The following is a 21,243-nucleotide window of genomic DNA, read 5'->3' on the forward strand; positions in this document are numbered from 1 at the left end:
CCTATTCATATACTCATCCTGATGCCTTTTAAATGCTGTAATTGTACCAACCTCCATAACTTCCTCTGGCAGCTCATTCCATACATAACCATTGTCCGTGTGAAAACGCTGTCCCTTAGATCCCTTTTAAATCTTTCCCTTTTCACCCGAAACCCATTCTCTCTAGTTTTGGACTTGCCTACCCTGGGGAAGAGACTTGTCTATTCACCCTAACCATGCTCCTCATGATTTTATAAACTTCTAGAAGGTCACCCCTCAGCCTCCGATGCTCCAAGAAAAATAGCCCCAGCCTGGTCAGCTGTTCCCTGTAGCTCAAACCCTCTAACCCTGACACCATCCCTGTAAATGTTTTTGTCACCCTTTCAAGTGTAACAACATCTTTCCCATAGCAGGGCAACAGAACTGAACACAGTATTCCAAAAGTGGCTTAACCAATGTCCTCTACAGCTGCAACATGACCTCTCAACCCATATAGGAGAAAGTGAGGACTGCAGATGCTGGAGATCAGAGCTGAAAATGTGTTGCTGGAAAAGCGCAGCAGGTCAGGCAGCATCCAAGGAGCAGGAGAGTCGACGTTTCGGGCATTAGCCCTTCTTCAGTCATTCCTGAAGAAGGGTTCATTCCCGAAATGTCGACTCTCCTGCTCCTCGGATGCTGCCTGACCTGCTGCGTTTTTCCAGCAACACATTTTCAGCTCTCAACCCATGTACTCAATGCACTGAGCAATAAAAATGAGCGCACCGAATACCTCCTTCACCACTCTGACTACATGCAAATTAGGGGTGGCACGGTGGCACAGTGGTTAGCACTGCTGCCTCACAGCGCCAGGGACCTGGGTTCGATTCCTGCCTCAGGCGACTGACTGTGTGGAGTTTGCACGTTCTCCCCGTGTCTGCGTGGGTTTCCTCCGGGTGCTCCGGTTTCCTCCCACTGTCCAAAGATGTGTGGGTCAGGTGAATTGGCCATGCTAAATTGCCCGTAGTGTTAGGTAAGGGGTATATGTAGGGGTATGGGTGGGTTGCGCTTCGGCGGGTTGGTGTGGACTTGTTGGGCCGAAGGGCCTGTTTCCACACTGTAAGTAATCTAAAAAAACTCTGCTTTCAAGGAACCATGAACCTGCACCTCAGAGTCGCTTTGTTCAGCAACACTCCACAGGATCTTACCATTAAGTGTATAAGTCCTGCCCTGACACAAGTCCTTTCCAAAATATAGCACCTCATATTTATCTAGATTAAATTTCGTCTGCCACTCCTTGACCCATCAGTCCAACTGATCAATGGATTCTGTGGTGACCTTCTTCACAGTTCATTACACCACCAATTTTGTGAGAGGCGTGTGGGGACCCTTAGGTTAATCCACCACTAGTCATTGTAACAAGACAGCAACCCTCTGATCCTCTGGTATTAGTGACTTTACCTTAACAGCTGAAGCAATATTTCCTTTCTTTTACAGTCCCTCCCCAATGCAATAAAGATGGATACTCCACTAGCATACCTAATTGCTTGTTGTATCTGCAACTTAGCTTTTTGTGACGTATGAACAAGAGTTCCAAAGTTCTATTACCATTTGTTTGTGAAGTATTTCCCAATTGCAATTCTGAAATGTCCAGCTGTAATTTTTACAACATTTCCCAAGTACTGAACTCCTCAATCAGCAGAAATAGTTTCTCTTTGATTACCATTTACAGTTCCGCACAATATCCTAAAACATTTCCCAGTCTTCTAAATCAATGAGATTAAAATCCAGGTTTGTGTAAATTTGCTTTGTAATTTAACCATTGGCATTATTCTGGTAAAGACGCATGTGTCTGTGTTGAGTCGGTCGCCCGAGATAGAAATGGAAAGGTCTAGGAAGGGGAGGGAGGAGTCTGAGACAGTCCAGGTGAATTTGAGATAGAAATGGAAAGGTCTAGGAAGAGGAGGGAGGAGTCTGAGACAGTCCAGGTGAATTTGAGATAGAAATGTTCTGGTAAATCCATATTACACTCCCTTCAATAACTAAATATCCTTCTGAAGGTATGGTGCCCACAACATCACTCAGTATTTCAAGTGTAGTAGTCAAACTAGGGCTTAGTATAGTTTAAATGGAAGCAGTGGACTACTGCTCTCAAATTCTCAAGACATGATAACTTTATGAGAGCTCAACAAAGACCTCTAGAGCAGCTGCAGAAGCTGATGACAATGCATTTAAAATCTAACATAGATATCAACATGTCAAACAATCTTTGACGGGAGAAAGCAAACACTCCAGATGCCAGAGATCAGAGTCGAAGAGCGTGGTGCTGGAAAAAGCACAGCTGGTCAGGCAGCATCAGAGGAGCAGGAGATGAGACACTTTGAGCTTAAGCTCTTCATCATTCCTGACCAGCGCTGCTTTTCCAGCACCACACTCTTCGAATCAATCTTTGAAGCCATGGCAAATTCCTCCAAAAACCAGGATTGACTTGAATGCCAAGGAAAATAACAAACCGCTGATGTCAGACTGTGAGTGGTCACATTTTGAAACATCATCAGCATTCCATGCAAAGAGTAGGCGTGTCTTAAACTCCTTGTCTTTACAACACAGCCTGTATCATCTCCTTGTCTTTACAACACAGCCTGTATCATCTCCTTGACCTGTCAAGTCCAGTATAAGATACCAGCGAGTAAAACATTCATTTATGAGGTGAAAAATCGAGGCTGCTACTAATGCGAGGACAATATGGTGAAACGGGGAATTGATTTATATGCTAAGTTTGTTGAAAAACACAAATGATAAAGATTTATGCTTAGTTTTTTTCTTATGAAATAACATATAAGTCTACCAGATAATGTGGCTTTTGTCCCTGTCTTTGTGCATATTGGGAATTATAATGACCACTGTATTGTTTCTCACTGTGACATTGCTCCCTATCATCCTTAGGGATCTCTATGTCTCTTTCAGTATCCCCTCATGAAGGAGTAATGCTGTAGCTCCAGGTAGCTGAGAAAGAAAAACACAACTATTATGTCAAAATCAGAAACTGTCAGAAAAAACTCAGCAGATCTGGCAACATGTATGGGGAGAAAGCAAAGTTAACATTTTGGGTGCAGCAATCCATTTTTATTTTTATATTATATTTTTATAATTATTATAATTGGGTGATGGGTCAGATCCAGCTGAGGACCTAGTCAACCATGGTAGTTGGGAATCCTCGAGTAAGGAAGAAGATGACCATTTCAGATGCTTTCTTCTCAAAGTTGGCATTATCAGAACAGGTGTGATGGAGACAGAAGAGAATAGAATAGAGTATTTACAGGAAGCAGGGTGTGAGGATGTATAGTCAAGATAACTGTGGGAGTTGGTTTCTTAGTAATGGATATTAGTGGCTAGCCTGTGGTAGGGTTCCTCCCTTCCCTTCCTCAAGATCTCTGGTTCCATTTCCAGGAGTCAGAAATGGACCTGGTGAAGACGAGAGGTGGAGGAAATTGGAAGTGAAATTGGAAAACCTTTCCAATTCTGGATGAGAGAGGGAAGCAGCACCAATGATGTCATCAATGTTCTGGAGAAAGAGGAGTTTGGTGGGGGCTGGAGTAGGACCAGAGCAAGGAACGTTCCTATGTACCCCACAAACACACAAGCATTACTGGGGCTCATGTGGGTACCGATGGCCACACTTTTGACCTGGAGAAAGTGAAAGGAATTGTAGAAGAGGTTGTTCAGAATGAGGACGAGCTCAGCCAGGCAGAGGACATTGGTTGTATTATTAAGTCCCTTCTCCGACACCATGGTCTTTCAAAAGCGCTGAAATGCAGGAACATTGGCAGCCAGTTTGACCACAGCAAGGACTCTCAAACCATAATGGGATCATCACCAGATAATCCCTCAAGATAAAAAGGTTGTGTTTGTTGAGGGATAAATGCTAGACAGGATACTGGGGAGATTTCCCACTGATCTTTGTACATGCCTGACTGAGAAAGGCCTTCAAAACATGATACCTCCAGCAGTGCGGCACTCCAAAATTACTGAAGTAAGATGGCAGTCTTAAAGTAGGCTCTGGTCTGTGTAGTGAGACATACATTCTGTCTCTGAACGGAGGGTGCTTTACAATGCACACATAAGTACAGCTGCCCGAGTGAGAAAGCTTGAAAATAAACTGTAAGATCTCACCAAACTAACGTTCCCAGACACAAAGCCATCAGAACAAATTTAGCAACTTTCTTCCTTCCCTCAATCCCAGGCTGTAACAAACTGGAAACAAGTTGAAACCAGATGCTTGCCTGAAAGAACTAAAACGACATACACTGGGACCAGAAGCACGTCAGTATTTCCTGTTCCTGTCCCATGGGTCTTCTGCAGAAGGTGGTAGCACCTACTGCTGCCCTGGGCTCCAAATAAAGAATTTACTACTCACCTGCATATAAAAATGTCTTTCTGTATTTTTGCTGGCTGTTTTGCTAGACTCTCAACTTCCTCCCTTCCTTCATTCACTCAGGCACTGACAGAGCCCACTGGTCAGTGTAGCCTGATGCCAGAGGCTAGACAGACAGGGTCAGCAGGCTTACCACAGCTAACGCTGATCTGGAGCCAAAGTGCTGACATTGTAACCAAGGTCACTGGAAATGACTTGTCACCAGCCTAAGATTGCTGGCCTTGAATTCTATCGCGATCATTCAGACTTATTTAGCAACAGCAGTAAGGCGCAATGATGTTAACTTATTGTTCAGTGCCTTTTTAAATGCCAGCTATAAAATCATGAGTTGTTATCTTTATGTCCGATCAGAATAATAAAATATTAAAATCGTAGATGGCATTATTGAGCTGTTTTCCTGGTCAAGGAACCTAATTTAGGGTTCAGTTGGCTGGATGGTTGGTTAGTGATACAAAGTGATGGGAAAAACACAAGTTCAATTCCGACTTCACTTTGAGGTTAGTATGAAGGACCCTCCTGGTCAATCTCTCCCTTTGCCTGAGGCATGCTGACTCTCTGGTTTAACCACCACCAAGCATCTCTCTAATGAGAGAGCAGCTCTATGGTCCAAGAGGACTAAGGTGACTTTATCTTTTACCAACAGGGAAATGGGCACTAAACGTCTCCATGTTGTGACACAGGTTTATAATATTTTTGCTACTGCATGAAATCCAAATGAAGATGATGTACTGCATTCTCCATTTATGTTTATTGTGAATGCCACCATTGGATGGGCCAATGAGCATGTGAATACACACACACACAAATTGTCACGGCCAGCTGACATGGGGCAGCACAGTGACTCAGTGGTTAGCACTGATGCCTCACTGCGCCAGGGACCCAGGTTCAATTTTACCCTCAGGGGACTGTTTTTGTATGCAGTTTGCACATTCTTCCTGTGTCTGCATGGATGTCCTCTGGGTGCTTCGGTTTCCTGCCACAGTCCAAAGATGTGCAGGTTAACTTGATAGGCCATGGAGAATGCCTATTGTGTGGGTGGGAGGTGGTTCTGGGTGGGATGCTCTTCGAAGGGTCAGTGAGGACCTGATTGACTGAACGGCCTGCTTCCATATTATTGGGATTCTATGATTTTATGACACAACTGGCTCCATCTGTGCCACTGGTTATTCTAACATCTGGATGACGAGATGGATCATTCCTCCTTTAACAGTAATGACGAGGGATGTAGCAGCCCCTGCTCTGGGATGGGTTCCTCCCAGTGTGATAGGGAGAGCCCATTGACGAGGAGATGGCCAAGAAGACCTTACTGTGCAGACACTGCAGGAGACATGGAGCTGTGCTTTTTCAGCCCCCACCTACCTAGCTTTCAAATTTATAAATTCATCTACCTAGCTCCCAGTCTGGTGATGTCTGTGGGGCATATACACGAGGAGGCATCCTGCAGCCTGCCAAGGCCAGCTAACATCTGAGGCATATCTGTGCTGCACAAGAGCTATTTTAGCCCCATTACCAGACTGGGTCAGTCAGCTACAAATCAAAAGTGGAGTCACTCAGGTTTGAAGTGAGGGAGACAGCAGGCTTGCTATTTGGCACACCATCAGAAGTGACCCACCTGTACCAAGGTACTCTTTGCGAAACTCCTGAGGATCATACTAGCTGCCAAAAGGAAAATGGAAGGCTTGAAAATTGATCTCCGCAGCACAGAACCAGACTTGTAGCTGACCTTTCTCACCGTGATGCTTTTCTTTTCATGAATTATTGAAGTATTGGCAGGGTTATAAATTTGAAAGCAAGTAAATGTGACAGTAAGACCAGGAAGCAAGTCTCCAAAAAAAAAAAGTCTTTGAGTTCTTGTTCTGCGAATTTTACTGAAGTTTGGACATGGTGAAAAAAGTCTGCTCTGCTTTGACAGATGTGAATTTTGATCAGCCTTGTTCATGTTTAAAGACATCTGATGACACTGCAAATCTAGTGGGATCCTAACCAGATATCATACATTTGACACGGTGAGCATTAGAATCCCATCGGTCTTCATTATACTTAGTGCAATGCATATTTGAATGTTGAAATATGGTCTTTTGTGGACAGTAGGCTATTGTCATGTCTCCAGTTTATTTAACCTCTTCTAATACAGCTTGGTTTTCATAACCTCTTCATGAATTAAATCCACACCCCCAACACAATGATATTACTCCAAATTATTTTTAAAAAATCAACTCCAATAGTTTCAGTACATCAAAGCTGTTAATAAAGGAATGTATTTGGTTTTCAAATAATGACTACCTTTCAAGCATGTAGCACAAACACAACAACATGCCATGGAAATTTGGTAATTCACAATATGGTAACCATTTGTCACGGTGTCTCTGAAATACACTAAAGCTTGTGGAGTCAAACTACAGAAGCGGTATCAATAATAGATGTTATTACTTTGTTAGAACCTATCTATTATTAAATTGTGCTGCTTGAGTTTCCTCATTTTCATTCTGTACTCATGTTCAAGATGCACTTATAGAGTCATTGAAATGTACAGCACAGAATCAGACCCTTTGATCCAACTCTTGGATTAGTGGTGCTGGAAGAGCACAGCAGTTCAGGCAGCATCCGAGAAGCAGCAAAATCGACGTTTCGGGCAAAAGCCCTTAATCAGGAATAACCAACTCATCCATGCTGATCAGATATCCTAAATTAATCCAGTCCCATTTGCCAGCTTTTGGCCTATATCCATCCAAACCTTCCTATTCATATACCCATCCAGATGCCTTTTAAATGTTATACCAGCGTCCACCACTTCCTCTGGTAGTTCATTACATACACACACCACCCTGTGCATGAAAAAGCTGCCCCTTAGGTCCTTAACAGATCTCTCCTCTCTCACCTTAAACCTATGTCCTCTAGTTTTACACTCCACTCTCCTGGGGAAAAGACCTTGGCTATTTGCCCTATCCATACCCCTCATGATTTTATAAACCTCTCTAAATCTCAGCCTCTGACGCTCCAGGGAAAACAGCCCCATCCTATACAGCCTCTCCCTATAGCTCAAACCCTCCAACCCTGGCAACATCCTTGTAATTGTTTTCTGAACCCTTTCAAGTTTCACGACATCCTTCCAATAGAATATTGTAGCAGTGAAATATTTTGCTTCCTCAATAGTTTTTGAGAGTAGCCGGTCCTTTCTTCCGTGAAGGTGCCAATAAAGCACAAAGCCTAGACATTCCCACATTTGATTCCTGTTTGTGCTGCGTTTGTTCCAAATCCCACAAAGGCAGCAGGAGGGGAACAATACTCAGTAATGCCTTGAGCAGGGTAAAGGAATAAGAGGTGCGTGTGGAAATTAAATCAGGAAGTGTAGCCTGTCTGAAATGTATAAGTTGCAGTTGGAATTGCACTTGGGCTTTGGCCTTTCCCAGCAGTTAACTTGGCCAGTGAAACTCATTATCTAAGTTATCTAGGTTACTTTGGACAGAGATCCAAAGTACACAGTGTGTCTGTCACTCTGTGTTTCCCAGCACTTGTAAGCTGGGAAGAAGAACAAGACAGACCCTACACAGGTCAATCAGGAGGAGTTGCAGTTTGGTGACCACCTACGTAAAAATCTTCCTTCAATATTTTACTTCATTGAAAGGAATCCAAGATAGCAAGTATAGGAAAGAAGTAAACAACCCCAACCATACTCTGCACAAAGTTTCCTCCCAGTTCCTTCTTGTAAAATATCTCAAATTGTTTGGTATGACCTACAAAGACTAAAACGAACAAGATGAAAACAGACGGGGGAAATCAAAGGTCTTCCACAGCAAGACTGAGCAAATTATTGAATCTGTAGGTGAGAAAACACTGAAACATGAGATAATCACAGTCCTTAGCAATAGGATAGTGGATATCAATGTTTTAGAACATCTCTGACCTCTGAACTATTGGGCTGGGAAAGGCTGCTGGAGGAGGGGAGTAAATAGGGGGTAAACACCATAACCCCTTGTTTTCTTTTTTGCATGGATTCTTTCAATTTTTTGGCACAACTGCGCGTGAATGTTAACTTGAAGGGGATTCTTGTGCATGATCAACACTGCAGGCTTCCAGCTGTTACAAAGCTCTGCAGCTTCCAGGGAACATTGATGGGTGTCAATCCAATGACTCTGGCCACTAGTTGGGAACCCACACACTGCATTACCACCAGTTGAGATTTAACCTAGTAATCTCACTCACAAGGGATGAAGCTAATTATTTTCTTGCATCAACCACAAATGGAACAATGCAGAATGAAACTGGGATCACCTTGGAAAACGTCTATATTGTGTTAGCCATTCTGAAGTCAGGACTGTGTGCCAAGTTAGAATCAGTCTCAGCTAGGGTGAAGTTAGGAAATTAACAGGCTTTTCTTCCATGAATAATTTAAATGACTTCTGTTGGGAAGTGGGCAATGGTGTATCTTGGCAAAGGACCATGACAGATTGCATTAATGCAACTGAAGCTACTACAACTGAGATTCTCAACTATCTGCTGGTCATTGCTATCAAGTCCTTTGTAAAGTGTCACAATTGTTTTCAAACAGTGTAGAACTTGAGTACAGGAGTAGGGAGGTCATGTTGCGGTTGTACAGGACACAGTTAGAATATTGCGTGCAATTCTGGTCTCCTTCCTATCGGAAAGATGTTGTGAAATTTGAAAGGGTTCAGAAAAGATTTACAAGGATGTTGCCAGGGTTGGAGGATTTGAGCTATAGGGAGAAGCTGAACAGGCTGGGGCTGTTTTCCCTGGAGCGTCATGAGGAGCATAGATAGGGTAAATAGACAAAGTATTTTCCCTGGGGTGGGGGAGTCCAGAACGAGAGGGCAAGAGGGAAAGATGTAAAAGAAACCTAGGGGGCAACCTTTTCATGCAGAGGGTGGTATGTGTATAGAATGAGCTGCCAGAGGAAGTGGTGGAGGCTAGTACAATTGCAACATATTAAAAGGCACCTGGATGGGTATATGAATAGAAGGGTTTGGAGAGATATGGGCCGGGTTCTGGCAGGTGGGACTAGATTGGGTTGGGATATCTGGTCGGCATGGACGAGTTGGACTGAAGGGTCTGTTTCCGTGCTATACATCTCTATGACTCTATAACTGGAATCTCTCTGAAAGCTTGTGAGTTACGATGTCAACATTCACTGTCCGAAGGCCCCTCAGGAAAAGGCTAGAACTCTTTTTCCTGGTGAAGAGAATGTTGGGGCTGAAGACAGTTTTGTGGGAGTAAGAATAATATGAAAGGACTTGGCAGGAAAGACATACAGACCACATGTAATGGAGTCCAAAGCTAGGGCTCGTAATTGTAAAGTATTCAGTAGTCAATTTAATGATGGACTTTGGAAGAAATCTTTTTACCCAGAGAATGGTCGGGATGACCGCACTGCCACAGAGGCTGCATTGATGCATAATAATAGGGAAACAAAATAAGCACATGGGAAGGAAAAGTAAGACTTGCACAATCAAAATATATTTCATGACAACTGGGTATCTCAACCTGCTTTAATTCACAAGGAGGTTCCTTTAGAAGTGTTGTAGGAAGTGCAGCAGCTAATTCCTGCTCAGCAGACTCCCACAAGCACAAATGCAATAATGATCAGATAATCTGCTCATGATGTTGATGGAGTGATAAATATTATTTAGGACATTGGGGACAACATTCCTGCCATTCTTTGAAATGCTACAAAAGGATCTTTCACCTGCAGTCAGCAGGCAGGTGGGACCATGGGCTAAACATCTTGCCAAAGATCTCCGATAGTACTCTGGCCCCCTCAGCGCGCGAGTGCTAGCTTTGATTTCTGGGCTCTAACCCTGATGTTGGACTTCAAGCCTATGATTTGAAGATAAGAGTGCTTGCAACTGAGGCACACCACATGAGTGAGAAAACTGCAGAAGAAACTGCTCGTTGTTTCCAAGGATTTAGAATTAGGAACAATAAAACGAGAAATTGCAGGAAAAACTCAGCAGGTCTGGCGGCATCTGCGGAGAGAAATCCAAGTTAATGTTTCAGGTCACGTCATCTCTTCCTCAGAACTGATGGGAGCTAGGAAGATGTTGGTTTGTATGCAGAAGATAGGGTTGGGATAGGGAATAAGGGTATAAACGATAGGTAAGGATAGAGCCTAAAGGGAGAGAAGAATATTTGCATAGACAAAGGATGTAATCACAGATGCGATAACAAGGCTGCTTGGGGACACTGCAGCCTTCAAGACCCAATATAGAGCTCAACAGCTTCAGAGTTTGTGCTCTCCCATGTCCTTACCCCAATCCTCACACACCAGGCCTTATCACAGTCTGCTATTACACACAGCCCATTGTTAGCCAGGAACAGACCCCATTAATAGTTATTCACCCTCCTAGCTGGATTGTTATCCACTTTTTTGCCTGTCCAACTGTTGTTCTCTGTGTGTGGGCTCTATCCCCATCTCTCATTTACCCCTTAACCCTTCCTTCACCCTATTTTCTGCACGGTAAACCAACATTTTCCTAGCTACCATCAGTTATGAGGAAGAGGTGACTTGACCTGAAGCGTTAAATCAGATTTCTCTCCACAAATATTGTCAGACCTGCTGAGCTTTTCCAGCAGTTTCTATTTTGGTTTCGGATTCACAGTTCATTCAGTTTTTAATTAAAATTCGGGTAAGGTTTATGTGGAGAATTTACCCATTGAGCTAAATGTAAATTGTGGCAAATTCCAGGTAAGAATAGCCTTCTGGGAGAAACTCATACCAACTAAGAGTCAGCACTTTTAGAAATATAGAAGCTATTACAATTGAGATTCTCAACTCTCTGCTGGTCACTGCAATCAAATCCTTTGTAAAGCATCACAATTATTTTCAAGTGGTGCAGAAGTGGAATCTCTCTGAAAGCCTGTGAGTTACAAAGCCTCTTCCTTCTTGGCAACTGTCAAATAGTCAAAATACTTCAAGCCACAAAGGATCCAAATCAGTACTGAGCAAGGCTAGAGGGAAATGCTCCTATTAAACTGCAGTTCAACACAAACTGGAAACAATAAACAAGAAAAGGAAGAAAGAGTGTGTTGATGATTTATACTGGTCTATCCACCCACAGTGAAGCAATTATCAGAGCCATAATGAGTTCCAACAAAAGTTGATTACAATTTGATGCTGATCCAGCTTGTGTCCGACAGCAGCTTTATTTGCAATCATAACGTGTAAATGCTCCTGGAAGGTTTAACATTTAGGCTGGAGTATGCCCAGCCAAATTAGTAGCTATCGAATGGTCCAATAGGTATATGCCCAGCAATTGGATTCTGGGTCTGTTTGAAGTTAGCTGCCTTTGGCTGGATAAGCTAGAGCATGGGAGGGGTTTTTCAGGGGAGACTGGCCCAGAACCTTGTTCATGTTCACTGTCCAACTTCCCCTGTCGCAAAATGAATGTGCGTGGATAGCAAGGGAGGACAACTACGCCACGAGGTGTCCTCCCAATCAAACATCTGTCAACACTGACTACTATAGTAAAGCAGTGTGGTGCTGGAAAAACACAGCAGGTCACGCAGCATCCGAGGAGCAAGAAAATCAATGTTTCCGGCAAAAGCCCTTCCCGAAACATCTACTTCCCTGCTTGTCAGATGCTGCCTGACCTGCTGTGATTTTCCAGCATCACATTCTCGACTCTAATCTCCAGCATCTGCAGTCCTCACTTTCACCTGCTACAGAAAAGCAGTCAGCATTCGAACACCCCTGCCTGCTCAGCAGCTTCAAGACTGGCAGAGGGAGGTTAACAGAGAGGCACAGGCAGGAGAATAGTTGGTACAAGAAGGAACGCTAACTTTCCAGCTTACATTTGCTTGTGGCAGTGCTCCAGAATTCCAGACATTTATCTACAGGGACTTGCAATGCTTTCTGCTTCACAAGGTTTACAATAGTTAGAAATTATCAATGGTCCAATTAGCAGGTGCCAGGATAAGCGCAAGACAAAAAAGAAACTGCAGATTCTGGAATCCAAAACAGATAACCCGAAATGATGACTTCTCCACCTCCTGATGCTGCCTGGCTTGCTGTGTTCTTCCAGTTCTGCTACCTGTCTTCACCAATTCCCACTTCACCACCCTGCCTCTGCCACCCCCCCCTTATCCGCCCACACCCACCCCCAGTCCAGGAGAAGGGTTAGATCCAAAACGTTGACTTCTCCATCTCCTGATGCTGCCAGGATAAACACGATACCAGCCACCTTAAACAAAGGCTAAACCTGCAGCAAGACATCGGTTGGATCACAGTTAACAGTGATGTGCCCAGCAACAACATTTCTAACATTCTTCCCAGCCAACACAGCAAAAGCTGACACAGCTCAGTTAAATGGGAATGCAAAACATAACCCAATCAAAACCTGTTCGGATTTGCATTGAAGACAGAAGTGTACCTGTGTATCATGGCAAATTTTGCATTAGATCTGCAATCTCCCATTTACATCCTTACATCTTATCACACGTTTTGGCCACGGTTTTCTGTCAATATTTACCTATCAGTTTGTCACGAATGGAGATGAAATATCTCAGTTATGAGGAGACACTGGATAGGCTGGATTTGTTTTCCTTGGAACAGCGGAGGCTGAGGGAGGATCTAACTAACATATGCAAAATTATGAGAGGCACAGTCAGGGTAGATTATGAAAACCTTTTTCCTATGGCAGAAATAGAAACATAACAGCAAGAATTGGCCATTCAGCCGCTCTAACCTGTTCTTCCATTCAATAAGATCATGGTTGATCTTGCCTTGGACCCATATCCCTCTATATCCTTGCTTAATAAAAGGCTATCTCTCAGATTTAAATTTAACAATTGATTGAGCATCAACAGCCATTTGGGGAAGAGAGTTCCAAACCTCCACTACTCTTTGCATGTCTTTCTAACATCTCTCCTGAATGGTTTGGGCCTAATTATTAGACTATGCATCTCCCCCCCCCTCCCCATTCTAGAATCTTCCACCAGTAAAAACAGTGTATCTTTATCTACCCTGTCTTTTCTTCTTACTAACCTAAAGACCTCAACTGGATCACCCCTTAACCTTTGAAAGGCCTAATTTGTAGAATCTCTCCTCATAACGTTATCTCTGAAGTGCAGGTATCATCCTTGTAATCCTGTGGTGAATTCCTTCCAAAGCCAAAAATACCCTTCCCTAGATGTGGTGCCCAGTCTGCCTACAATACTCTGAGCAAGCTCGAGCTAGGGTTTTGTATATCTGCCACATAACATCTGCAGCCCTGTGGTCAGGCCTTTTAGATATGGAGGCCAGCATTCCATTAGCCTTCTTGACTATTTTCTGTACCAGTTCATGGCATTTTAAACAGCTATGCACTTGAACCCCCAAGTCTTATTGGACATCTACTGTACTTAACTTTGCACCTTTTCATAAAAAATACTCTGACATATCCTTTTTTGGTCTGAAATAGATTTTAATATGATGTAATGTGAGATGTTCTATTTGCCACAGCTTTGCCCATTCAGCTAATCAATATCAGCAAATTTGGATATTTGACTTTTTATGCCATTATCAAAGTTGTTAATGAATATTCTGAATACATGACGTCCCAACACAGATCCCTGCAGGACACCACTAATCTCGCCCTGCCAACTTGTGTACTTACCTATTATTCTAATGCTCTATTTCCTGCCACACAACAAGTTTGCTATCCATGCCAGTAACGTGTCTTCTGTTCTGTGGGCTTCTACCTTGGCTAATAGTCTGGTTGTGTGGATCTTTATCAAAAGTCCATCCATCAACTTACCTCTGTCCAACCCTTTGCCACCACTCCAAGTATTTCTGCGGTTTATCAGCATAACCTACTCTTCATGAATCCATGCTGACTCTCCCTGATTAGCTGAAGGTTTGAGGTAATCAGTTACCCTATCTTCAATTATACACCCCAACAATTTCCCCACCACAGACATTTCTAAGCCCAGACAGCACTACTTTAAGGTGAGGATTAAATGGTTTAGAGGAGATAGGAGGGAAAAAAAATCACTCAGAAATATGGAATGCATTGCCTGAGAGTGTGGTGGAGGCAGGTACTCTGGCAACATTTAAGAAGCATCTGGATGAGCACTTAAAATACCAGGGTATAGTAAGTTATGGATCAAATGCAGGTAAATGAGATTATCGAAGTGTTTGCTCATCAGTATGGCCATGGTGGGCTGAAGAATCTGTTTCTATGTTGTATGGCTCCATGATTCTGTCATGATGTGTTTGCAGGCTCTGACTGATTGTTGGCAGTCTTGGGAAGTTCCTTTGATTTCCTAATTCCATTTCCATTTTGAAATATGAGGAAATGCAAGTATCAGTTGATAGTGGGCAACACCACGGACAAGTTACTATTTGCTTTTATGTACTTTAGTTTGTCCAAAATGATAAAATACAACAGAGTAATTCCGAGGAACCGTGAAACAGAAATTAAATGGGTACCATACTAATAAAATCCACCTCTGGCAGCATCCGAGGAGCAGGACATAAGCCCTTCATCAGGAATGTGCTCCTGTTCTTTGGATGCTGACTGACCTGCTGTGCTTTTCCAGCATCACATTCTCGACTCTGATCCCCAGCATCTGCAGTTCTCACTTCCTCCAAAAAAAAAACCCATCTGTCTGAATTTAGTCCACAATTTTATGGGCAATTGCTGATGTCCATATCTAACCGTGCCCTGAGGTTCCTAAACGGAGTCCTACATGTTTAGCATTCAAATACTGATTAGGTGCATTTGTTGTGCAGTGGTATCTGCAACCTCCACACATATTTCCACTTGAGTCTGCTGACAACAGACAATGGTTTCCCTGAGAGAATGAGAGGGAAGGTTGGATGGTTCTCACTCGAGGGTCTGGTGGAGGTGGTACAGTGTAGAGGGAATGGCGTTGTTCACAAATCAGCAATGGGATCGCAGAAAGGGATGGAATGAAAGCTTCAGAGTTAGCAAGCAATATGTGAGACCAGTAGTGAGGAGTGCAGTATCCATATCTCGTCTCTTGTGCTGCAAATAATTACACCGTCACAAACTCAACACACTCCAACTACACTCTAAAAAATCACAGTGTCCTCTGGTTATTGATCTCACTGCTAAGGAAATATGACCTTGCTTTCCATTCTATGTCGGCTTCTCATAGTTTTATACACAAATCAGTCTTTCCCTTGGCCTTTTCATTTTCAAGGAAAGTTACCTCAGCCTATTCAATCTTTGCTCAAAGTTAAAATTCTTCAATTCTGCCACACCCTCTGAAATCGCCTCCCTAGTGCAATCATATCCTTCCTGCAATGTGGTGTCCAGACCTTCTGTATTCACAACTACTTCAGCTTCCTAATTCCCTGAACCTGCTCTCATTCTCAAGCTCCAGAATGGTTGCTCACCCAGTTCTTTTGATGATAGCCACACACGCTGTACCCTGAACTCTTCTCATCATGTCATTGCATGCTCCCAGGAACAAGAGACATCTTTTCCTTCCAGTCTAATTAGAAAATGAGGAAGAGCCACCTGACCCTCAGTGGGGTGCAAGGAATGTAGGACATAGACATTGTTCCCATTAGTACGATGTATCAGCTCTGAAACCAGCATCTCACATCATCTCAAGTGGGTTAGGGGACGAGGGATTGGGAATAGTACAAACGTGCAAGAAGCCCAGAGTGGCTTCATACTGCTAGATGACAGCCCTGCTCATCTTCTGGCAGCAGCATCTATAGCTCTTCACATAAATACTGCCAGCACTTTCATTTCAAGGGCATTTCTCACCCTTCAGAAGATCACAGCTGCCATCTTTGTTCCAAAAGGGATAAAGTGATGATTGTGAATGATTGTATTTTGCCTGTGTGCATGCGTCTCTGTGTATGTGTGTGTTTGTGCATGTTTATGTGCACATGTGTATATGTGTAACCAATTAGTGAGTTTTGAGAAGATTTGTAGCTCAGGTTGAGGGTTTGGATGTAGGTTTCTGCAGTGAGCTGGAAGGTTCATTTCCAGATGTTTCGGTACCCTATTAGGTAACATCTTCAGTGGGCCTCAGGCGAAACAATGCTGAAAATTCCTGCTTTCTATTTATATGTTTGGGTTTCTTTGGGTTGATTATGTCATTTCCTGTGGTGAAGTCACTTCCAGATCCTATACAGACAACGAGCAAAACTAATGTCATTTACAAAATACCATGCAAAGACTCTAACAAACACTACATTGGACAAACAGGCAGGAAACTAGCCATCAGGATACATGAACACAAACTAGCCACAAAAAGATATGACCCTGTCTCACTGGTATCCTTACATACAGCTAAGGAAGGACACCACTTTGACTGGGGCAACACATCCATCCTAGGACAAGCCAAACAAAGACACACATGAGAATTCCAACCAGAACTCAATCAACAAACACGTCGAGTTAGACCCCATCTACCACCCCCTGAGAAAAGGGGCAGGGGGTGACTTCACCACAAGAAATAACATCACCACGGGTAATGACATCATCAACCCAAAGAAACCCAAACATATAAATAGAAAGCAGGAATTTTCAGCATTGCTTTGCTTGAGGCTGACTGAACATGTTACCTAGTAAGGTAATGAAACATCTGGAAGTGTAGCCAATTGTACATGCTGGCACTGAAGAACAGCAGTGGCATCATAGATGCCACCTTGCTGGGTTTAAGTTGGGCCAACAGTCCTGTGTGACAGAGGGGCAGAATTCTTAGTGTTTGTGTTTGCGGTTGATGCTAAGTGAAGGTTCTGACCCTGCATTGTGTGGCGAATAGTCATTGGACAATGAGTTTCCCTGATTGGCCACAGAGCATGCTCCTTGCCCCATTAAGGACACTGAGCAGAATACTGAAGTTAGGGAGCTAAATAAGAAGTCCTCCTGCTCAGAAGAAACCACCGCCTGCTGTTGAGGTAAGAGATTCCTGCCATCTTGGAGTATTTCTCAGCAATGTTTAAAACTTGTAAATTTAAAAATGCCAACAGTGGTATGGCCACCATCTTGGGTGGTGGTGGTAGTCAGTAGCTGGTTCTGTCACCAGGGGGGCAGGAAGGCCCAAGCTCCTGTCTGGGGTGAGTGCTGCATCCCTGGTTTGCAAAAGGAAGGTCACCTCGAGCCATCTGGTTTGTTCCCCGGCTACAGAGAGACTGCAGACCATCCTCTGTCAATGGGCCTTAAAGGGGCTATTGACTTGGCTGGGTCACACACCTACTGCTTGTAAATGGTAGCTCCTCTGCACCTGGAAAGAAGGCCAAGGGTTCATGCAGGGTTTGTTCAGTGTAGGGAGTGGAAATTATATTTGAAAAGTCAGGCTTAAGAAGATGGTGGATGAATTTGACAAACCAAATGTTTGACGCAATGGATTGCCTGAAGGTTGGTGGAGGTAGGACATGGTGGGGTCCACCTCTGGCTTGGCCAGTTGGCCTAACGTGGAGTCAGCAACAGATGGAGCCAAAACATAGTGGAGCATCGCATAATAGATAATACTTCGCTGCTTCCATGGAAGGCCAAGAAGCTGGCAAGAGGTGGCAGGGGATTGCAACAGAAGCTCAGGCAGCTACTACTGCAGCTATGGGTTGAAAGGAGCTTGCAGTGTGTCTCAGATTCCCAGAGGTCTTTCCTCCATCAGATAATCTGACCAAATGCCCCAAAGCAATGAAATCAGAGTCATAGATCAAACCCTAGAAATATCTCCCTCTCTGGATGCCAGCATTTCTGCTCCTTCCCCTGTCATTAAACTGCTGCTCTTTCAGTTCCTGGCCAGACTATCTGATAGCACCCACAGGATAGTCAATATAAACGTCACAAGGTAAAGCTACAAGTGTCCTTGGATGTGTTGAGTACTAGAAGAATGCAAATTGTAAAGTGTTAGATTTGGTGATTCGACTCTTGTCTTATTCTTTCTGGTGAAGGAATAGAAACAATTGAATGTCAATGGTGAATTGTCGATGGATTTTCACTAAGGCATGTGACAGCGGCGCTTTCAAGTCTGATGCTGAAGGTTACTTCTCAGAAGCAGATTATAATTAGATGGTGATGCATGTTCCTATCAGGTGTGGATCATTGTGCTGAAATCTGGAGGTCTTCTGGCTTGCTTCATCCTTGTCCTCGTTCTCTTTTGCTTCCTGACTTTTGACCCTCTCACACCAGTAATGGTGTGAATAGCTGATTTCTCAATTGCCAGATTGTGGAATATACAGCAAAACACTAGGAATCTGGAGCTTTCCAGTTGTCCTCTTCCAGTCCCTCCTCCAGCAGCCAGCACTGTTCCACCTACCCCTAGTATCTCCTCCAGACCAAAGAGAATCCCTCACTAAATTAATATGACCAGGTATTCCCTTTCTCCAGGTCACCGCAATATATTTTCAATAAGGTACATCACTCACTCTCTTTAAGTGATGTGGTCGTGAATTTCCAGACAGATGTTGCTCATGCATTGGTGAAGTCTTGACGAAATGTCCCATAAGTCTGAATATGTATCCAAATTATTTTTCAAACATTGTCAATTTCAATCAGCAAGTGGAGGCTGAACCTGGCTCACAATCCACATAATGTTGTTTTTCACTCCTAGTCATTCGTCAAGGTCTGTAATTGCAGAACCAACCTGAGAAATGAAAGGTGGCTTCTTTAGTAGGTACTTGAAGCCATCCAATTGATACTCAGACGCTTAATTATCTCTATTGCTCGTGCTCAGTTAGATTTCTTCAGCGAGCTAGCATTGCGTTTTCAAAGATGACTATTCAAGCAACTCAAATTTCCATCTTGGTCACCTAAGAAGCTTAAATGACAGGCACTATACACTATGACAAGGAAAATAGCCCCTACGGGGTGTGCTCATAAATGTCAACACTCGAGTCTGAAATCAAAGTAATCACATCATCGAGAAGTTATAACATGGACATTTGCCATTTGGCTCAACCAGCCGGTCAATTTTAAATCTCCAGGTGGACAGTAAACCTTGCTCACAAATCGCTCTGTTCCCTTTTCCTTCAACCAGCAACAAAGCCATTCTTTAAATGATGATATGGCCTCTAGTTATAGAGTTATAGCATTATAGAGATGTAGAGCACAAAAACAGACCCTTTGGTCCAACTCGTCCAATTGTTGACTCCAGAAGTGTATTCCATGTTCTCTTAACAGTATATGATAACAATATTCTGGGCTGAAGTGGGTACTGCAGATGCTGGAGATTAGAGTCAAAATTAGAATGGTGCTAGAAAAGCACAGCAGGCCAGGCAGCATCCGATGAGCTGTGCTTTTCCAGCACCACTCTAATCTTGATAACACTATTCACCTATTCTCTGTCCTAGACATATTATATATAATTTTAAATCCATATTACCTTGTTTAAGCTGCCTCAATCAATGGTCAAAGTCTGTTTCTACTTCATGTATCCCAACCCCTCACTATTTAAACAATTGTCATATCTCATCCTTTAACATTTTGTGTTCTAAAGATGTAAACATTTTATTAGTGTTACAGATGTAAGTGATATAACTTCGGTGATAATAGACAATAGACAATAGGTGCAGGAGTAGGCCATTCATTATGATCATGGCTGATCATCCTCAATCAGTATCCTGTTCCTGCCTTATACCCATAACCCTTGATTCCACTATCCTTAAGAGCTCTGTCCAACTCTTTCTTGAAAGTATCCAGAGACTTGGCCTCCACAGCCTTCTGGGGCAGAGCATTCCATACACCCACCACTCTCTGGGTGAAGAAATTTCACCTCAACTCTGTTCTAAGTGGCCTACCCCTTATTTTTAAACTGTGTCCTCTGGTTCAGGACTCACCCATCAGCGGAAACATGCTTCCTGCCTCCAGAGTGTCCAGTCCTTTAATAATCTTATACGTCTCAATCAGATCCCCTGATGACAGTGTCTTTGCTAGTTCTTTCACATTTATTGAACAAAGCCAATGGCAGTTGAGTAATTGGATGCAGAACCCTTGCTATCTTTTCAGAGCAGCAGTGGAAACCTACATTTCCTTAAATTTTGTTCATTGGCCAAGGTTTGCCAGCTTTGTTTTGTGCAGGGGAGTATAGTTACAATGTCCCACTGCCATTCAATTAAAATATAAAGATTCATTGAGGTTTGTAACTCAGTGATTGGGGAAAAATGCAAGTTTTGTATACAAACGACTTGGTGCGAAGTGGCACATGATAGTAAAATAAATGTCAGTGGGATGTCAGGATTTAGTATATCTTGCTTCATTTTACTGGCATAAGTCCCAGGTTATGAAAGGCTCTGTATACAGATAAATGCAAATCTTCTTTTATAATAGTGACCTCTCTTGATGAAATAATTGTCTTTGGGTTGTTTGATGCAAAACGCTGAGTCTATCAAATACAAATGAGAACCACAGACCTTCGTTTCCTCAAATATAGTGAGGCCAGTAGAGTCAAAACATATTTCCTCCAAAACTCACGAAACCTGACAACAAACATAAGGTGGCATCACTACTTTGGAGCAGTTGTGTACCCTCAGCCATCTCAGTGTTGCTGCTGATGCTGTGATTTCTCTCTCTTGTGCAAATGCAGTGTGCCCAAAGCATCAAGAGTAAGGGCATAATAAGGGGGATGTGATGGCCTTGTGGCATTGTCAGTCAACTGTTAATCCACAGGCTCAGATAATATTCTGGGAACCTGGGTTTGAATCTAACCATGGCCAATGGTGGAATTTTAATTCATTAAAACTCTGGAATTAAGGGTCCAATTGTCCATTTGACAATTACCATCTGGTTCACTAATATTCCATAGGAAAGGAAACTGTTGTCCTTATCTGGTTTGGCCTCCATGTGAGTTCTGACCCACAGCAATGTGGCTGACTCTTAATTGCCTGAAAGACATTTAGGCACGGACAATAAACACTGGCCTGCTTAGTGATG

General features: G+C 43.2%; 1 protein-coding gene across 4 annotated transcripts in view; it reads right to left on the reverse strand.

Moving 5' to 3' along the window:
* tnfaip8l1 (tumor necrosis factor, alpha-induced protein 8-like 1) overlaps positions 1–21,243 on the reverse strand; it is a 66,031-nt gene that overhangs the window by 35,553 nt on the left and 9,235 nt on the right. Inside the window, exon 1 of one of the 4 annotated variants that reach the window (XM_060846168.1) lies at positions 12,874–12,927. The exons of the other annotated variants lie outside the window; for them this stretch is intronic. The gene's annotated coding sequence lies outside the window, so the exon portion shown is untranslated. Of the gene's footprint in view, positions 1–12,873; positions 12,928–21,243 lie in introns of those variants that run through there. 4 annotated transcript variants of the gene reach the window in all.

The sequence above is a fragment of the Hemiscyllium ocellatum genome, chromosome 28, assembly GCF_020745735.1.
Source record: "Hemiscyllium ocellatum isolate sHemOce1 chromosome 28, sHemOce1.pat.X.cur, whole genome shotgun sequence".
NCBI lineage: Eukaryota > Metazoa > Chordata > Chondrichthyes > Orectolobiformes > Hemiscylliidae > Hemiscyllium > Hemiscyllium ocellatum.